This window comes from Antedon mediterranea, chromosome 6, assembly GCF_964355755.1.
Source record: "Antedon mediterranea chromosome 6, ecAntMedi1.1, whole genome shotgun sequence".
NCBI classification, from domain to species: domain Eukaryota; kingdom Metazoa; phylum Echinodermata; class Crinoidea; order Comatulida; family Antedonidae; genus Antedon; species Antedon mediterranea.
In genome coordinates, this window is record NC_092675.1 from 8,734,214 (window position 1) to 8,751,480 (window position 17,267).

Here is a 17,267-nt window from a genome sequence, read left to right on the forward strand (position 1 = left end):
TTATACTAAACAATGTTTATTTTACCTTTCAATTATGTTTTTTGACAGTAACTATAAGATCTTTCTCAGTTATAATCTTGAACCGCAAGTAACCGAATGTCTACAACCATACCACGTTGAAAACACCGGTTCTCGTCCGAACACCGCAGTTAAACAACGTCGGGCCTGGTTAGTACTTGGATGGGAGACCGCCTGGGAATACCTGGTGTCGTAGACCTATGTTTAACTTTTTTAAATTATACTAAATAAAGTTTATTTTACCTTTCAATTATATTTTCATGACAGTAACTATAAGATCTTTCTAAGTTATAATCTTGAACCGCAAGTAACCGAATGTCTACAACCGTACCAGGTTGCCTAGCCTGTGAATATCTGTTGTCGTACACCTGTTTTTATCTTTTTAATAATCCTAAAATATAGTCTCCTTTAAGTGTTTCGATTTTCCAAAAATGTGTTTATACTGTTGATGATAGTATAAGTAAATAAATTCAAACTGTAACCGCAATTAATCGAAAGTTTTTCAACTAAACTGCATTGAAAACAACGGTTCTCGTCCGATCACTGAAGTTAAACAAGTTGTTGTTCAAAGACATGTTTGTTGTTGTATGTTGCTGCTGTGGTGACGGTACAAACGTCACTGTACTACGCGGGCGTCCACTTGTGTGCGCGTTTGATTCTTAGCAACAAAGCGGCCTGAATCTTTTGTACATGCCGCTAATGTGTTATGCTTCATTGTACAGTGTTATTCTTTCCTTTATATTATCTTTTTAAGAACCTCAGTATAACTTTTTAAATTATACTAAACAAAGTTGAATTTACCTTTCAAGTATGTGTTTCTTCAACAGAAGTGGGTGTAAATATCAACGTCATGGTTTCAGCAGCTGCTAATTTCAATCCTAGAAAATGTTCTATAATAAATGAACAAAAGTATTAGGTTATAGGATATATGTGTTTATAGAGATTTTGACAGTGAATATAAGATTTATATATACTTTGAACCGCAAGTAACCGAACGTCTACAACCATACCATGTTGAAAACACCGGTTCTCGTCCGAACACCGCAGTTAAACAACGTCGGGCCTCGTTAGTACTTGGATGGGAGACCGCCTGGGAATACCTGGTGTCGTAGACCTATGTTTAACTTTTTTAAATTATACTAAACAATGTTTATTTTACCTTTCAATTATGTTTTTATGACAGTAACTATAAGATCTTTCTAAGTTATAATCTTGAACCACAAGTAACCGAACGTCTACAACCATACCACGTTGAAAACACCGGTTCTCGTCCGAACACCGCAGTTAAACAACGTCGGGCCTGGTTAGTACTTGGATGGAAGACCGCCTGGGAATACCTGGTGTCGTAGACCTATGTTTAACTTTTTTAAATTATACTAAACAATGTTTATTTTACCTTTCAATTATGTTTTTTGACAGTAACTATAAGTTCTTTCTCAGTTATAATCTTGAACCGCAAGTAACCGAATGTCTACAACCGTACCAGGTTGCCTAGCCTGTGAATATCTGTTGTCGTACACCTGTTTTTATCTTTTTAATAATCCTAAAATATAGTCTCGTTTAAGTGTTTCTATTTTCCAAAAATGTGTTTATACTGTTGATGATAGTATAAGTAAATAAATTCAAACTGTAACCGCAATTAATCGAAAGTTTTTCAACTAAACTGCATTGAAAACAACGGTTCTCGTCCGATCACTGAAGTTAAACAAGTTGTTGTTCAAAGACATGTTTGTTGTTGTATGTTGCTGCTGTGGTGACGGTACAAACGTCACTGTACTACGCGGGCGTCCACTTGTGTGCGCGTTTGATTCTTAGCAACAACGCGGCCTGAATCTTTTGTACATGCCGCTATTGTGTTATGCTTCTTTGTACAGTGTTATTGTTTCCTTTATATTATCTTTTTAAGAACCTCAGTATAACTTTTTAAATTATACTAAACAAAGTTGAATTTACCTTTCAAGTATGTGTTTCTTCAACAGAAGTGGGTGTAAATACCAACGTCATGGTTTCAGCAGCTGCTAATTTCAATCCTAGAAAATGTTCTATAATAAATGAACAAAACTATTAGGTTATAGGATATATATGTTTATAGAGATTTTGACAGTGAATATAAGATGTATATATACTTGAACCGCAAGTAACCGAACATCTACAACCATACCACGTTGAAAACACCGGTTCTCGTCCGAACACCGCAGTTAAACAACGTCGGGCCTGGTTAGTACTTGGATGGGAGACCGCCTGGGAATACCTGGTGTCGTAGACCTATGTTTAACTTTTTTAAATTATACTAAACAATGTTTATTTTACCTTTCAATTATGTTTTTTGACAGTAACTATAAGATCTTTCTAAGTTATAATCTTGAACCGCAAGTAACCGAACGTCTACAACCATACCACGTTGAAAACACCGGTTCTCCTCCGAACACCGCAGTTAAACAACGTCGGGCCTGGTTAGTACTTGGATGGGAGACCGCCTGGGAATACCTGGTGTCGTAGACCTATGTTTAACTTTTTTAAATTATACTAAACAATGTTTATTTTACCTTTCAATTATGTTTTTTGACAGTAACTATAAGATCTTTCTAAGTTATAATCTTGAACCGCAAGTAACCGAACGTCTACAACCATACCACGTTGAAAACACCGGTTCTCCTCCGAACACCGCAGTTAAACAACGTCGGGCCTGGTTAGTACTTGGATGGGAGACCGCCTGGGAATACCTGGTGTCGTAGACCTATGTTTAACTTTTTTAAATTATACTAAACAATGTTTATTTTACCTTTCAATTATGTTTTTTGACAGTAACTATAAGATCTTTCTAAGTTATAATCTTGAACCGCAAGTAACCGAACGTCTACAACCATACCACGTTGAAAACACCGGTTCTCCTCCGAACACCGCAGTTAAACAACGTTGGGTACTGGTTAGTACTTGGATGGGAGACCGCCTGGGAATACCTGGTGTCGTAGACCTATGTTTAACTTTTTAAATTATACTAAACAATGTTTATTTTACCTTTCAATTATGTTTTTTGACAGTAACTATAAGATCTTTCTCAGTTATAATCTTGAACCGCAAGTAACCGAATGTCTACAACCATACCACGTTGAAAACACCGGTTCTCGACCGAACACCGCAGTTAAACAACGTCGGGCCTCGTTAGTACTTGGATGGGAGAACACCAGGGAATACCTGGTGTCGTAGACCTATGTTTAACTTTTTTAAATTATACTAAACAATGTTTATTTTACCTTTCAATTATGTTTTTTGACAGTAACTATAAGATCTTTCTAAGTTATAATCTTGAACCGCAAGTAACAGAACGTCTACAACCATACCACGTTGAAAATACCGGTTCTCCTCCGAACACCGCAGTTAAACAACGTCGGGCTTGGTTAGTACTTGGATGGGAGACCGCCTGGGAATACCTGGAGTCGTAGACCTATGTTTAACTTTTTTAAATTATACTAAACAAAGTTTATTTTACCTTTCAATTATGTTTTTATAACAGTAACTATAAGATCTTTCTCAGTTATAATCTTGAACCGCAAGTAAACGAACGTCTACAACCATACCACGTTGAAAACACCGGTTCTCGTCCGAACACCGCAGTCCAATAGTAACTTGCAAAATATAGCTAACTCGGCCCTTGCATGGACTCGGCTTAACCATATGACCCTCAATGCTAAAAAAACATGTGAATTAATTGTGAGTTGTAAGAAAAACAAGTCGATATTTAATCCTCTAATTATTAATAAATGTAGTGTTAACCAGGTTTGCCGTACTAAGCTCCTTGGAATTGTTATATGTGACAATTTATCATGGCAACCCCATATTGAGTCTTTGATAGCTAAATCAAACTCACGGTTATATTTCCTTAAACAATTGCGCCGGTCAGGTCTAGACGCCCAAGCCTTATGCTATTTCTATTGTTGTGTTATCAGACCTGTACTAGAATACGCCGTCCCCGTTTGGGGAACGTGCTTAACTAAATTGCAGTCTGACCAACTGGAAAGTATCCAACGAAGGGCGCTTAGAATCACGTTCCCAGAGCTCAGTTACAACAAAGCAATGGCTCAATGTAATGTGCCTGTGCTATGTGAACGTCGAACTAGACTGTGCAAGGATTACTATCAGAAACTTAAAAACCCTTCCCATAGACTACATCACCTTCTTCCAAAAGCGCCCAAATCTAGATACAATTTAAGACAAGTTAAAGAATTTTGCATTCCAAAAATAAAAACGGAACGATCAAAAAATTTTATTGTAAACTTTGGTCTCTTTCACAAGTGGTAAGCATACATATATATCCCTGCACAGTCGCTTCGTTCCCTGACTTGACTTCAGTTTGTCTGTTGTTCGATGTTTTTGTGTTATTTGATTTATATCGTTGATGGATTTGATATATTTTTTCATTTAAGTATAAGTATATATTTTTGTTTAATTCAACCCAAAAGTTGCAATAAAGTATTTTTTTTTATCAGTTTTTTTTTTATCAGTTAAACAACGTCGGGCCTGGTTAGTACTTGGATGGGAGACCGCCTGGGAATACCTGGTGTCGTAGACCTATGTTTAACTTTTTTAAATTATACTAAACAATGTTTATTTTACCTTTCAATTATGTTTTTATGACAGTAATTATAAGATCTTTCTAATTTATAATCTTGAACCGCAAGTAACCGAACGTCTACAACCATACCACGTTGAAAACACCGGTTCTCGTCCGAACACCGCAGTTAAACAACGTCGGGCCTGGTTAGTACTTGGATGGGAGACCGCCTGGGAATACCTGGTGTCGTAGACCTATGTTTAACTTTTTTAAATTATACTAAATAAAGTTTATTTTACCTTTCAATTATATTTTCATGACAGTAACTATAAGATCTTTCTAAGTTATAATCTTGAACCGCAAGTAACCGAATGTCTACAACCGTACCAGGTTGCCTAGCCTGTGAATATCTGTTGTCGTACACCTGTTTTTATCTTTTTAATAATCCTAAAATATAGTCTCCTTTAAGTGTTTCGATTTTCCAAAAATGTGTTTATACTGTTGATGATAGTATAAGTAAATAAATTCAAACTGTAACCGCAATTAATCGAAAGTTTTTCAACTAAACTGCATTGAAAACAACGGTTCTCGTCCGATCACTGAAGTTAAACAAGTTGTTGTTCAAAGACATGTTTGTTGTTGTATGTTGCTGCTGTGGTGACGGTACAAACGTCACTGTACTACGCGGGCGTCCACTTGTGTGCGCGTTTGATTCTTAGCAACAAAGCGGCCTGAATCTTTTGTACATGCCGCTAATGTGTTATGCTTCATTGTACAGTGTTATTCTTTCCTTTATATTATCTTTTTACGAACCTCAGTATAACTTTTTAAATTATACTAAACAAAGTTGAATTTACCTTTCAAGTATGTGTTTCTTCAACAGAAGTGGGTGTAAATATCAACGTCATGGTTTCAGCAGCTGCTAATTTCAATCCTAGAAAATGTTCTATAATAAATGAACAAAAGTATTAGGTTATAGGATATATGTGTTTATAGAGATTTTCACAGTGAATATAAGATTTATATATACTTTGAACCGCAAGTAACCGAACGTCTACAACCATACCATGTTGAAAACACCGGTTCTGGTCCAAACACCGCAGTTAAACAACGTCGGGCCTGGTTAGTACTTGGATGGGAGACCGCCTGGGAATACCTGGTGTCGTAGACCTATGTTTAACTTTTTTAAATTATACTAAACAATGTTTATTTTACCTTTCAATTATGTTTTTATGACAGTAACTATAAGATCTTTCTAAGTTATAATCTTGAACCGCAAGTAACCGAACGTCTACAACCATACCACGTTGAAAACACCGGTTCTCGTCCGAACACCGCAGTTAAACAACGTCGGGCCTGGTTAGTACTTGGATGGGAGACCGCCTGGGAATACCTGGTGTCGTAGACCTATGTTTAACTTTTTTAAATTATACTAAATAAAGTTTATTTTACCTTTCAATTATATTTTCATGACAGTAACTATAAGATCTTTCTAAGTTATAATCTTGAACCGCAAGTAACCGAATGTCTACAACCGTACCAGGTTGCCTAGCCTGTGAATATCTGTTGTCGTACACCTGTTTTTATCTTTTTAATAATCCTAAAATATAGTCTCCTTTAAGTGTTTCGATTTTCCAAAAATTTGTTTATACTGTTGATGATAGTATAAGTAAATAAATTCAAACTGTAACCGCAATTAATCGAAAGTTTTTCAACTAAACTGCATTGAAAACAACGGTTCTCGTCCGATCACTGAAGTTAAACAAGTTGTTGTTCAAAGACATGTTTGTTGTTGTATGTTGCTGCTGTGGTGACGGTACAAACGTCACTGGTATACATATGGAAAAAGAAATGGAGAGGATCGACATATCTGATTCTCCCCCAACACTAACAAAAATGGATTCTAAGCCAAACTCACAAACTGCTTGTTCTCCGCCAACCTTATTGAGAATCTGCGATGAATTCCCTTCAATAAATGAGCAACATCCTGGAACCTTTGATAAAAGGTTTAACAATATTATTGTCAACTATATGGAAGAAAACTATGAGCTTAAGCTACAAATTGTAAGAACAGAAAATGAAAATCTCAGAACAGAAAACAAATCACTAAACTCTGAGGTTGAGTCTCTGAAACAAAGGCATCTAAAAATACACTGTCCCCAAAAAAATGATGACATTTCTAAAATTAGAGCTGATATCGACAAATCTAATGAAAGAATGAAAAAATTGGAGAAGGAAAACAAAAATCTGAAACTTGACTTTGAGTCTTGGAGGTTATGGGAAAAACGGACAATGAACAAGGAAGAACAAATAAAGACATTACGTCAACAAGTTACAGAAACGGAGCGTAGCTTATCCATAGCTAAAGACGAAATATATGAACTAAAAAGAACGCAAATTGCCATCGACACCTCAGATTTTGAACTACAACGTAGGACGAGAAAACAAATAATGGAAAGTCACACAAGTTCTACGACAACGCAAACAAGGAAAGTTTCTTCTAACACAAACGATTCTATTACACAAACTGAACAATTGATTGATAATCTGTTTGAGGAGCTTACCAACAGGCAGCCATCTTCTACTCCTTCAAAACTGACCAAATCAAAATCATCTGCGTCTGCTGCATACCAGGATCAACTAAGCCAATATAGAAACAAACACAAACAGATACACTCCGATACAGCTTTAGATAAAAAAATCTTGATTATTGGAGATTCGATGATAAAACAGTTTAAACCAAAACGACTTAGCAGGTCAACAAATCTGAACGTAATCTGTCAGACAATGAGAGGCGCGAAAATTGATGACATTGCACACAAGGCAGCAGTACTGTCAACAGAACATAATGTGGATAGAATTATTCTACACGCGGGAACTAATAACTCCTCAGATGACCCAGCCACTATTGCAGTAAAAATATCATCTCTCGGAGAATCTTTACAACCGAGAAGAGTAACAATCTCCTCGATAATTCATCGAAAACATGAATCTCTTACAGAATCTAAGCGTATAAACGATGCCAATGACAAGATACGAGCAGTTGCTAGACAGCGAAATTGGGGCTTTTTTGACAATAGTTGTATCATGTCAAAACACCTGTCTTCGGATGGAACTCACCTAAACCAAATTGGAGTTGGGTCATTTGCCAAAAATGTTATAAACCACATCAATGGAAATTCGTGCGACGAATCTTTGTCTGTACCTGTGCCTGACATACACAAGCCACAGTCGTCGATTTTTCATCGTGCGAATATGTATCAACGACAAACGGAAGCAAATCGTCCATTGGAGAATCATCAATTTCTACAAATAAAACCCCACAGAGACCAAATACACCAAGAGTGGAGCCAGTACCTGGACACAGTCCGCCGACTGCAAAAGGACACAGCGCCATAAGTACTCATTTTTCTAAATTAAAATTATGTGTACTTAATGCTCGATCCACGCAACGCAAAGCCTCAAGAAAAGGAGTGGAGCAAGTATCTGGAAATGGTGAGACGAGTACTAAATCCACAGAAAAGCATAGGTCTATAGAAAAAGCACATCTTAATTTTGGCGTTCTAAATGCACGTTCACTGCGTAACAAGTGTGATGAATTTGTGGACTTAGTTGTTAGCTATAATCTAGATGTAGTGGCGGTGTCTGAAACCTGGTTAAGACCAGATGATGATCTTGTGATTGGAGATTTAACTCCACTAGGATATCGCTTTGTGCATGTCCCTAGGGTGGACAAAACTGGGGGTGGTGTTGGAATTCTGTCTAAGTCAAGCTTAGTTGTTAACTTGAAAACGGATGTACATACATATGCATCATTTGAGGCTATACATGTGCATATTACGTCTAACTCGAAATCTCTTCGTTTAGTTAACATATATCGACCACCAACCTTGTCTGTTACAGAGTTCCTAAATGATTTTGAAAAAATGTTGTTTGACTTTATTCTCTTTTCGTCTGAAATTGTTTTCTGCGGAGACTTTAATATCCATATGGATAATAAAAAAAATGTGGCAGCGGATAGATTTAAAACACTGCTTAGATCGTTTGGTCTCCAGCAGCATATAAATGAACCCACACACTGTAGTGGGCACTGCCTCGACCTTATCATCACTAGAGATGATCTACTTCTCTCGGATGTAAAGATACACCCTGGCCTGTCAGATCATTTTGTCATATTTTGCAAGTTTGATCTTAAACGGCCCACAACACACAAAACTGTAAGAAAAAGTCGCAACCTAAAACAAATTGATATTGATAAATTCACAAATGACAATAAAGCCTGTGTGTCTAATATAACTGATGTAAGTGTAATTCTTGAAGACAGTGTAGAAAGCTATTCTGATCTCAGAGCTGTACTTGATTTACATGCGCCAGTTCAGAACAAAACAATTAGGCAAAAGGAAGCTAAACCGTGGTATACCGATGAAATTCGATCTGAAAGGAAAGTACGTCGTCAACTTGAACGTAAATGGATGAAATCAAAGCTTCCTAAGGATAGACAGGAATACTGTGTTCAAAGATGCGTTGTAAATGGACTGATTGAAAAGGCCAAGACGCGGTATTACTCTAGTCTGGTTAGTGACTGCACAGGTGATCAAAAGAAACTTTTCAATATAGTAAATAAACTTTTACATCACTCCAAGTCATCGGTCCTTCCTTCGTCTGTCTCCGATGAAGCTCTTGCTGAAAGATTTTCTATGTTTTTTGTAAATAAAATTAAATCAATTCGTGATTCACTAGAAAATGAAAATACTGGCGAAGTTATAACTGCTTCTGATAAATGTAATATATCTTATGGTTTAACTAGGTCTATACGGTTTTCTCAGTTCGAACCTGCAAGTGATGAGGAAATTTTAAAAATTGTCAAAAATTCTCCCTCTAAATCATGTGCACTTGACCCGGTACCAACTTCACTGATTAAGAAATGTACTTCTGCATTTATTCCATTAATCACACATATTGTTAATAAGTCTCTTGAAAGTGGTTCTTTCCCAGAGTCTCTAAAAGTCACCCATGTTCGACCCACATTGAAAAAAACAGGTCTAGATCCCGAGATTCTGAAAAACTACAGACCTATCTCGAATCTTAGTTTTTTAGGAAAAATAATTGAGAAGGTTGTTTCTAAACGGATTTTGTCGCATGTACAAAAACATGGCCTACTTGATCCGTATCAATCTGCCTACAAAGCGCATCACAGTACTGAAACGGCATTACTTCGTGTAAATAATGACATCCTACGTGGGATGGATGATGGAAAGCTAACTGCTCTAGTATTATTAGATTTAAGTGCAGCATTTGATACGGTTGATCATTCTGTGTTGCTAAATAGACTCAGTACTTATATTGGTATTGAAGGAAATGCACTTGATTGGTGTCGGTCATATTTGGAAAAACGACCTCAACACGTATGTATTGGTGATGCTATTTCAAAAGCTTCTTTTCTAACCTTTTCGGTACCACAAGGATCTGTTCTTGGGCCGCAATGGTTTACTATTTATTTACACCCGATACGGGATATCATAAGTAAATATGATCTGTGCTATCATGTTTATGCTGATGATACTCAGATTTATATTTCTTTTAAACCTACTATGAAACACAGTGACATTTCTTTGGAATTGCTCCAACATTGTATCTATGAATTGCGTGTCTGGATGAAAAACAACTTTCTTAAATTAAATGATGAAAAAACAGAATTTGTTCTCTTTGGATCAAAACAGCAGTTGGAAAAACTGCCACCAAGCTTTATTCACATTGGTGAAACCCAAATTGACCCGGCTAGGCAGGTTAGAAATCTTGGGTTTGAAATGGATGTGAGTATGACTATGATTTCTCATATCTCAAAAACTATTTCTGCGTCGTCTTTTCACTTGCGAAACATTCGAAGGATTCGTAAGTTTATAAATGAGACAGCAGCTAAACAACTTGTTCATGCTTTTGTCACTTCACGACTAGATATGGGAAACTCTTTGCTATACGGGCTACCACAAAAACAACTCCACAGGCTCCAACTGATTCAAAATACAGCGGCACGAGTTGTTAAAAAATTACCAAGATATGGACACATATCAAATACTTTGGAAATATTGCATTGGCTCCCTGTTAGGTACCGCATTGTTTTTAAAATATTACTCTTTGTTTTTAAGTATATAAATGGCATGGCTCCTGAATATATTTCTGACATGCTTAGGCTGTATGTTCCCGGACGTAATCTGCGCTCTAGTGACTCGCTGCTTCTACATCAGCCTAAGTCTCACCACTCATGGGGTGACAGAGCATTCTCCGTTACTGCTCCTCGTCTGTGGAATGCTCTACCGAGCTCTATAAGATTTTGCAAAACTGTTGATACTTTTAAAAAATTATTAAAAACACATTTATTCATTAAGGCATATGGAAATCATGAGGTTTCTTAAAGTTGTTTAGACTTAGAATTGTTTTGTATACCTTTTCCTGGCCAGCATTCTCTTTGGGGTGCCTCTGTCTTGGTTGTTGTCTCTGAGCACCCGGTCGTCTGTGGCAAGGCAAATGTGTATCCTGCTCCTTTGTTTGGTCACCTAGGTAGGGGTCCGGGACCGCGACAGAATGACAACGGATGGGGACCCTCCAAAGAAATTGCATTTTATTTGCCAGGAATTTGTATGATTTATTTCTTTTTTATTTTTAAATGCGCCTTGAGCACTCTGGAGTGGTATGTGCGCTATAAAAATCTTATTATTATTATTATTATTACTGTACTACGCGGGCGTCCACTTGTGTGCGCGTTTGATTCTTAGCAACAAAGCGGCCTGAATTTTTTGTACATGCCGCTAATGTGTTATGCTTCATTGTACAGTGTTATTGTTTCCTTTATATTATCTTTTTAAGAACCTCAGTATAACTTTTTAAATTATACTAAACAAAGTTGAATTTACCTTTCAAGTATGTGTTTCTTCAACAGAAGTGGGTGTAAATACCAACGTCATGGTTTCAGCAGCTGCTAATTTCAATCCTAGAAAATGTTCTATAATAAATGAACAAAACTATTAGGTTATAGGATATATATGTTTATAGAGATTTTGACAGTGAATATAAGATGTATATATACTTGAACCGCAAGTAACCGAACGTCTACAACCATACCACGTTGAAAACACCGGTTCTCGTCCGAACACCGCAGTTAAACAACGTCGGGCCTGGTTAGTACTTGGATGGGAGACCGCCTGGGAATACCTGGTGTCGTAGACCTATGTTTAACTTTTTTAAATTATACTAAACAATGTTTATTTTACCTTTCAATTATGTTTTTTGACAGTAACTATAAGATCTTTCTCAGTTATAATCTTGAACCGCAAGTAACCGAATGTCTACAACCATACCACGTTGAAAACACCGGTTCTCGTCCGAACACCGCAGTTAAACAACGTCGGGCCTGGTTAGTACTTGGATGGGAGACCGCCTGGGAATACCTGGTGTCGTAGACCTATGTTTAACTTTTTTAAATTATACTAAATAAAGTTTATTTTACCTTTCAATTATATTTTCATGACAGTAACTATAAGATCTTTCTAAGTTATAATCTTGAACCGCAAGTAACCGAATGTCTACAACCGTACCAGGTTGCCTAGCCTGTGAATATCTGTTGTCGTACACCTGTTTTTATCTTTTTAATAATCCTAAAATATAGTCTCCTTTAAGTGTTTCGATTTTCCAAAAATGTGTTTATACTGTTGATGATAGTATAAGTAAATAAATTCAAACTGTAACCGCAATTAATCGAAAGTTTTTCAACTAAACTGCATTGAAAACAACGGTTCTCGTCCGATCACTGAAGTTAAACAAGTTGTTGTTCAAAGACATGTTTGTTGTTGTATGTTGCTGCTGTGGTGACGGTACAAACGTCACTGTACTACGCGGGCGTCCACTTGTGTGCGCGTTTGATTCTTAGCAACAAAGCGGCCTGAATCTTTTGTACATGCCGCAATGTGTTATGCTTCATTGTACAGTGTTATTGTTTCCTTTATATTATCTTTTTAAGAACCTCAGTATAACTTTTTAAATTATACTAAACAAAGTTGAATTTACCTTTCAAGTATGTGTTTCTTCAACAGAAGTGGGTGTAAATACCAACGTCATGGTTTCAGCAGCTGCTAATTTCAATCCTAGAAAATGTTCTATAATAAATGAACAAAACTATTAGGTTATAGGATATATATGTTTATAGAGATTTTGACAGTGAATATAAGATGTATATATACTTGAACCGCAAGTAACCGAACGTCTACAACCATACCACGTTGAAAACACCGGTTCTCGTCCGAACACCGCAGTTAAACAACGTCGGGCCTGGTTAGTACTTGGATGGAAGACCGCCTGGGAATACCTGGTGTCGTAGACCTATGTTTAACTTTTTTAAATTATACTAAACAATGTTTATTTTACCTTTCAATTATGTTTTTTGACAGTAACTATAAGTTCTTTCTCAGTTATAATCTTGAACCGCAAGTAACCGAATGTCTACAACCGTACCAGGTTGCCTAGCCTGTGAATATCTGTTGTCGTACACCTGTTTTTATCTTTTTAATAATCCTAAAATATAGTCTCGTTTAAGTGTTTCTATTTTCCAAAAATGTGTTTATACTGTTGATGATAGTATAAGTAAATAAATTCAAACTGTAACCGCAATTAATCGAAAGTTTTTCAACTAAACTGCATTGAAAACAACGGTTCTCGTCCGATCACTGAAGTTAAACAAGTTGTTGTTCAAAGACATGTTTGTTGTTGTATGTTGCTGCTGTGGTGACGGTACAAACGTCACTGTACTACGCGGTCGTCCACTTGTGTGCGCGTTTGATTCTTAGCAACAACGCGGCCTGAATCTTTTGTACATGCCGCTATTGTGTTATGCTTCTTTGTACAGTGTTATTGTTTCCTTTATATTATCTTTTTAAGAACCTCAGTATAACTTTTTAAATTATACTAAACAAAGTTGAATTTACCTTTCAAGTATGTGTTTCTTCAACAGAAGTGGGTGTAAATACCAACGTCATGGTTTCAGCAGCTGCTAATTTCAATCCTAGAAAATGTTCTATAATAAATGAACAAAACTATTAGGTTATAGGATATATATGTTTATAGAGATTTTGACAGTGAATATAAGATGTATATATACTTGAACCGCAAGTAACCGAACGTCTACAACCATACCACGTTGAAAACACCGGTTCTCGTCCGAACACCGCAGTTAAACAACGTCGGGCCTGGTTAGTACTTGGATGGGAGACCGCCTGGGAATACCTGGTGTCGTTTCAAGTTTCAAGTTTCAAGTTTATTGTTTCACACAATACAATACAATAGAACAGTAACATAAATTAATAAAAACAATTGTGTGAGGAGGACGCATTAAGCCAAGGCTTTAAGTTTGGTCCTCCAGATAATTAATATATTTAATTATTTAATTTAAGTGAGAGAACAAAAATAAACTTCTTTCTTTCGTCAAATTGACAAATAAAATTAAACAAAAGGCACAAAAAAGAAAAAAAAAACAGTCTTAAGGCAATTGTGAATTACTAATGTTCTCAATAGTTTGAAATAAGTGTTTGTTTGTATTTTGTTTTAAATGTATTTATGATGGTTATTGCTTTTAGATTGAGCGGTAAGTTGTTCCATATATACGGTCCATTGTAAATAAAAGATGTTCTTCTAAGTAATATGGTATGCTTTTCGTATATCATATTTTTTGCAGTTGAAGATCTGGTGTTGTAAGAATGATTAAAATTTTGAAAATAGGAGTAAAATTGAGTTGGTAATTTATTATGATTTAGGCGGAACATGAATAAAGCTGTTTGGAGTTTATTTATATCAAATATATTTAAAGTATTGAGAGAATAAAAAAGTGGTTTAGTATGAGATTTTGGAGGTGCTCCCGAACAGATTCTGATAGCCTTTTTTTGTAATTTAAAGAGAGAATTAATTTTCGTGTTATCAGAACCTGTCCAGGGGCAGCATCCAGTAAATTTATCTACAGTTGTAGCCCAAGCAACATTGCAGTATGATAAATAGGGTAAAATAAGAGTATTATACAGGGAAAATAAGATGTTTAAAGGAAGTATGTACTTCAATTTACTTAAAATTCCAACGTTTCTCGAGATTATTTTAGTTAAATATGTTATGTGAGGTTTCCAATTTAGTTCCGAGTCAATAGTGACTCCAAGAAATTTTAAGTTTTCTGTTCTCTTTATTTGGTTGCCATTGATATATAATTGCTCTGTTAGCTGTTTGTTACTTTTTTTATTAATATTAAAATAAATATAATTTGTTTTAGAAATATTCAATGATAACTTATTTGCTTTAAACCAAAGAGACACTTTGTTAAGTTCATTATTAATTATAGATACAAGATTATTTTTGTTTTCGTGAGAAATAATAACATTTGTGTCATCTGCAAATAAGATAAAATTAAATAATTTTGAAACATTTGGAAGATCATTAACGTAAATTAAAAAGAGTAGTGGGCCAAGGATTGACCCTTGTGGTACCCCACAGGTAACATGCAAGAGTTGAGAATTGGTTGAGTTTATTGATGTATATTGTTGGCGAAATGAAAAGTAGTCTTTTAAAAGTAGTAGTGGAAGACCTCTGACACCATAATTCGATAATTTAGAAATAATAATGTTATGATTTATGGTGTCAAATGCTTTTGACAAATCTAAAAAAATACCGATAGTATGGTGCTTGTTTGCAAGTGATTTAGTTATTTTTTCATGTAAGTGGAGAAGTGCGAGATCTGTGGAATGTGATTTTCGAAAGCCATATTGATTGTTGTATATAATATTATGTTTTGTGAAAAAAGAAATTAGACGAGCATATATTAGCTTTTCAAATATTTTTGAAAAACATGGAAGTAAAGCAATCGGTCTATAATTTGAAAATTTATGGGGGTCATCTTTTTTAAAAATAGGCACAATTTTGGCAACTTTTAGCGCATTAGGAAATTTCCCACATTTAAATGAAAGGTTAAAGATGTGACATAAAGTTTTAGAAATAAACGGAGAAATTTGTTTAATAACGTTGGAATGTATTTCATCTACACCAGGACTTTTATTATTTTTGAGCTCTTCGGTTGCATTAATTATGTCTCTTTCAGTGATTGGTGAAAGGAACATGGAGTGATTGTTGGGTTGGTTTAAAAATGTTGAAAAGTTTGAATGAGATGAGTTAATTGATTGTGAAAGTGTATGGCCAGTATCAACAAAATATTTATTAAATTTATTAGCAATTTGAATTTCGTCATCAATTTTTATGTTGTTTTCTAAAAAATATGTTGGAAGTTTACTTTTTATATTTCTGCCAAGAGCTGAATTTATAGTTTGCCATGTTTTCTTAATATCATTTTTATGTGTGTCAAATTGCTTTTTGTAATGTATACTACGTGCTATTCTTATTAGATTAGTTAATTTGTTTCTATAATCAGTATATTTAGTTTTATCAGTGGCTTTGCCAGATTGTATATATCTTTTATATAGTTTATTTCGTTTGTTTATGGAGTTGATAATGCCATTTGTTATCCATGGTTTGTTTTGCTTGCAAAAATTTATTTTTTTTTTACATATTCTAATGTGTTTATCATAAATGTTCATAAATTTAGTGTGAAAAGAATTATAAGCTTTATCCAGGTCATCTGTAATCGAAATTATTTCTGACCAGTCAGTATTTTGTAATTCAATGCCTAGTGATGAAGTGGTAGTGTCATTGATTACTCTTTTAAATATATATTTTTGGTCATTCATTTTATTAGACGGTTTGGATGTATGAGAAATAAAAAATATAGGTAAATGGTCAGTAATGTCACAATACAGTAATCCTGAAAAAATATCTTCATGAAAATTGTTAGAGTAGATATGGTCAATTAACGTAGCAGATGTACGGGTGAGACGGGTGGGTCTGTCTATTACGGGAAATAAATTAGCTGAATATATACAATTTAAAAAATCTGATGTTAGTGTATGGGAACTGAATTTAAGCAAATCAATATTAAAATCTCCACAAGCATAAAAACTTTTTTTTTCTGTGTTGATTACTTCAAATAATAGTGATATGTTTTTATTAAAAGTTTTTATGGATTTTTCTGGTGGTCGGTATATTACTGAGAAAATATAATTTTTTGGTTTTAATTCTATTTCAATGCAGATATTTTCAGCTTCATTATTAATTAAAGAACTCAAATCGTCGTATACCTATGTTTAACTTTTTTAAATTATACTAAATAAAGTTTATTTTACCTTTCAATTATGTTTTTTGACAGTAACTATAAGATCTTTCTCAGTTATAATCTTGAACCGCAAGTAACCGAATGTCTACAACCATACCACGTTGAAAACACCGGTTCTCGTCCGAACACCGCAGCTAAACAACGTCGGGCCTGGTTAGTACTTGGATGGAAGACCGCCTGGGAATACCTGGTGTCGTAGACCTATGTTTAACTTTTTTAAATTATACTAAACAATGTTTATTTTACCTTTCAATTATGTTTTTTGACAGTAACTATAAGTTCTTTCTCAGTTATAATCTTGAACCGCAAGTAACCGAATGTCTACAACCGTACCAGGTTGCCTAGCCTGTGAATATCTGTTGTCGTACACCTGTTTTTATCTTTTTAATAATCCTAAAATATAGTCTCGTTTAAGTGTTTCTATTTTCCAAAAATGTGTTTATACTGTTG

At 35.1% G+C, this 17,267-nt stretch overlaps 16 non-coding genes and 1 pseudogene across 16 annotated transcripts; all 17 read left to right on the plus strand.

Annotated features, from left to right (window-relative positions):
- The first annotated feature begins 98 nt into the window (after positions 1-98).
- On the plus strand, positions 99-217 carry LOC140053026 (5S ribosomal RNA). Its single transcript, XR_011845931.1, has one exon. It is a non-coding gene; the product is annotated as a 5S ribosomal RNA (ribosomal RNA).
- A 797-nt stretch (positions 218-1,014) lies between these two features.
- On the plus strand, positions 1,015-1,133 carry LOC140052906 (5S ribosomal RNA). The gene has a single exon (XR_011845817.1). It is a non-coding gene; the product is annotated as a 5S ribosomal RNA (ribosomal RNA).
- A 118-nt stretch (positions 1,134-1,251) lies between these two features.
- LOC140053540 (5S ribosomal RNA) lies at positions 1,252-1,370 on the plus strand. Its single transcript, XR_011846398.1, has one exon. It is a non-coding gene; the product is annotated as a 5S ribosomal RNA (ribosomal RNA).
- Positions 1,371-2,165: 795 nt separating this feature from the next.
- On the plus strand, positions 2,166-2,284 carry LOC140053520 (5S ribosomal RNA). The gene has a single exon (XR_011846379.1). It is a non-coding gene; the product is annotated as a 5S ribosomal RNA (ribosomal RNA).
- A 117-nt stretch (positions 2,285-2,401) lies between these two features.
- On the plus strand, positions 2,402-2,520 carry LOC140053443 (5S ribosomal RNA). The gene has a single exon (XR_011846301.1). It is a non-coding gene; the product is annotated as a 5S ribosomal RNA (ribosomal RNA).
- Positions 2,521-2,637: 117 nt separating this feature from the next.
- On the plus strand, positions 2,638-2,756 carry LOC140053444 (5S ribosomal RNA). The gene has a single exon (XR_011846302.1). It is a non-coding gene; the product is annotated as a 5S ribosomal RNA (ribosomal RNA).
- Positions 2,757-2,873: 117 nt separating this feature from the next.
- On the plus strand, positions 2,874-2,993 carry LOC140053029 (5S ribosomal RNA). The gene has a single exon (XR_011845934.1). It is a non-coding gene; the product is annotated as a 5S ribosomal RNA (ribosomal RNA).
- A 116-nt stretch (positions 2,994-3,109) lies between these two features.
- LOC140053068 (5S ribosomal RNA) lies at positions 3,110-3,228 on the plus strand (annotated as a pseudogene).
- Positions 3,229-3,345: 117 nt separating this feature from the next.
- Positions 3,346-3,464, plus strand: LOC140052968 (5S ribosomal RNA). The gene has a single exon (XR_011845878.1). It is a non-coding gene; the product is annotated as a 5S ribosomal RNA (ribosomal RNA).
- Positions 3,465-4,706: 1,242 nt separating this feature from the next.
- On the plus strand, positions 4,707-4,825 carry LOC140053038 (5S ribosomal RNA). The gene has a single exon (XR_011845943.1). It is a non-coding gene; the product is annotated as a 5S ribosomal RNA (ribosomal RNA).
- Positions 4,826-5,622: 797 nt separating this feature from the next.
- Positions 5,623-5,741, plus strand: LOC140053015 (5S ribosomal RNA). Its single transcript, XR_011845921.1, has one exon. It is a non-coding gene; the product is annotated as a 5S ribosomal RNA (ribosomal RNA).
- A 118-nt stretch (positions 5,742-5,859) lies between these two features.
- On the plus strand, positions 5,860-5,978 carry LOC140053049 (5S ribosomal RNA). Its single transcript, XR_011845953.1, has one exon. It is a non-coding gene; the product is annotated as a 5S ribosomal RNA (ribosomal RNA).
- Positions 5,979-11,675: 5,697 nt separating this feature from the next.
- On the plus strand, positions 11,676-11,794 carry LOC140053060 (5S ribosomal RNA). Its single transcript, XR_011845963.1, has one exon. It is a non-coding gene; the product is annotated as a 5S ribosomal RNA (ribosomal RNA).
- A 117-nt stretch (positions 11,795-11,911) lies between these two features.
- LOC140053072 (5S ribosomal RNA) lies at positions 11,912-12,030 on the plus strand. Its single transcript, XR_011845964.1, has one exon. It is a non-coding gene; the product is annotated as a 5S ribosomal RNA (ribosomal RNA).
- A 795-nt stretch (positions 12,031-12,825) lies between these two features.
- Positions 12,826-12,944, plus strand: LOC140053541 (5S ribosomal RNA). The gene has a single exon (XR_011846399.1). It is a non-coding gene; the product is annotated as a 5S ribosomal RNA (ribosomal RNA).
- Positions 12,945-13,739: 795 nt separating this feature from the next.
- LOC140053042 (5S ribosomal RNA) lies at positions 13,740-13,858 on the plus strand. The gene has a single exon (XR_011845947.1). It is a non-coding gene; the product is annotated as a 5S ribosomal RNA (ribosomal RNA).
- A 3,042-nt stretch (positions 13,859-16,900) lies between these two features.
- LOC140052743 (5S ribosomal RNA) lies at positions 16,901-17,019 on the plus strand. The gene has a single exon (XR_011845661.1). It is a non-coding gene; the product is annotated as a 5S ribosomal RNA (ribosomal RNA).
- The last annotated feature ends 248 nt before the right edge of the window (positions 17,020-17,267 follow it).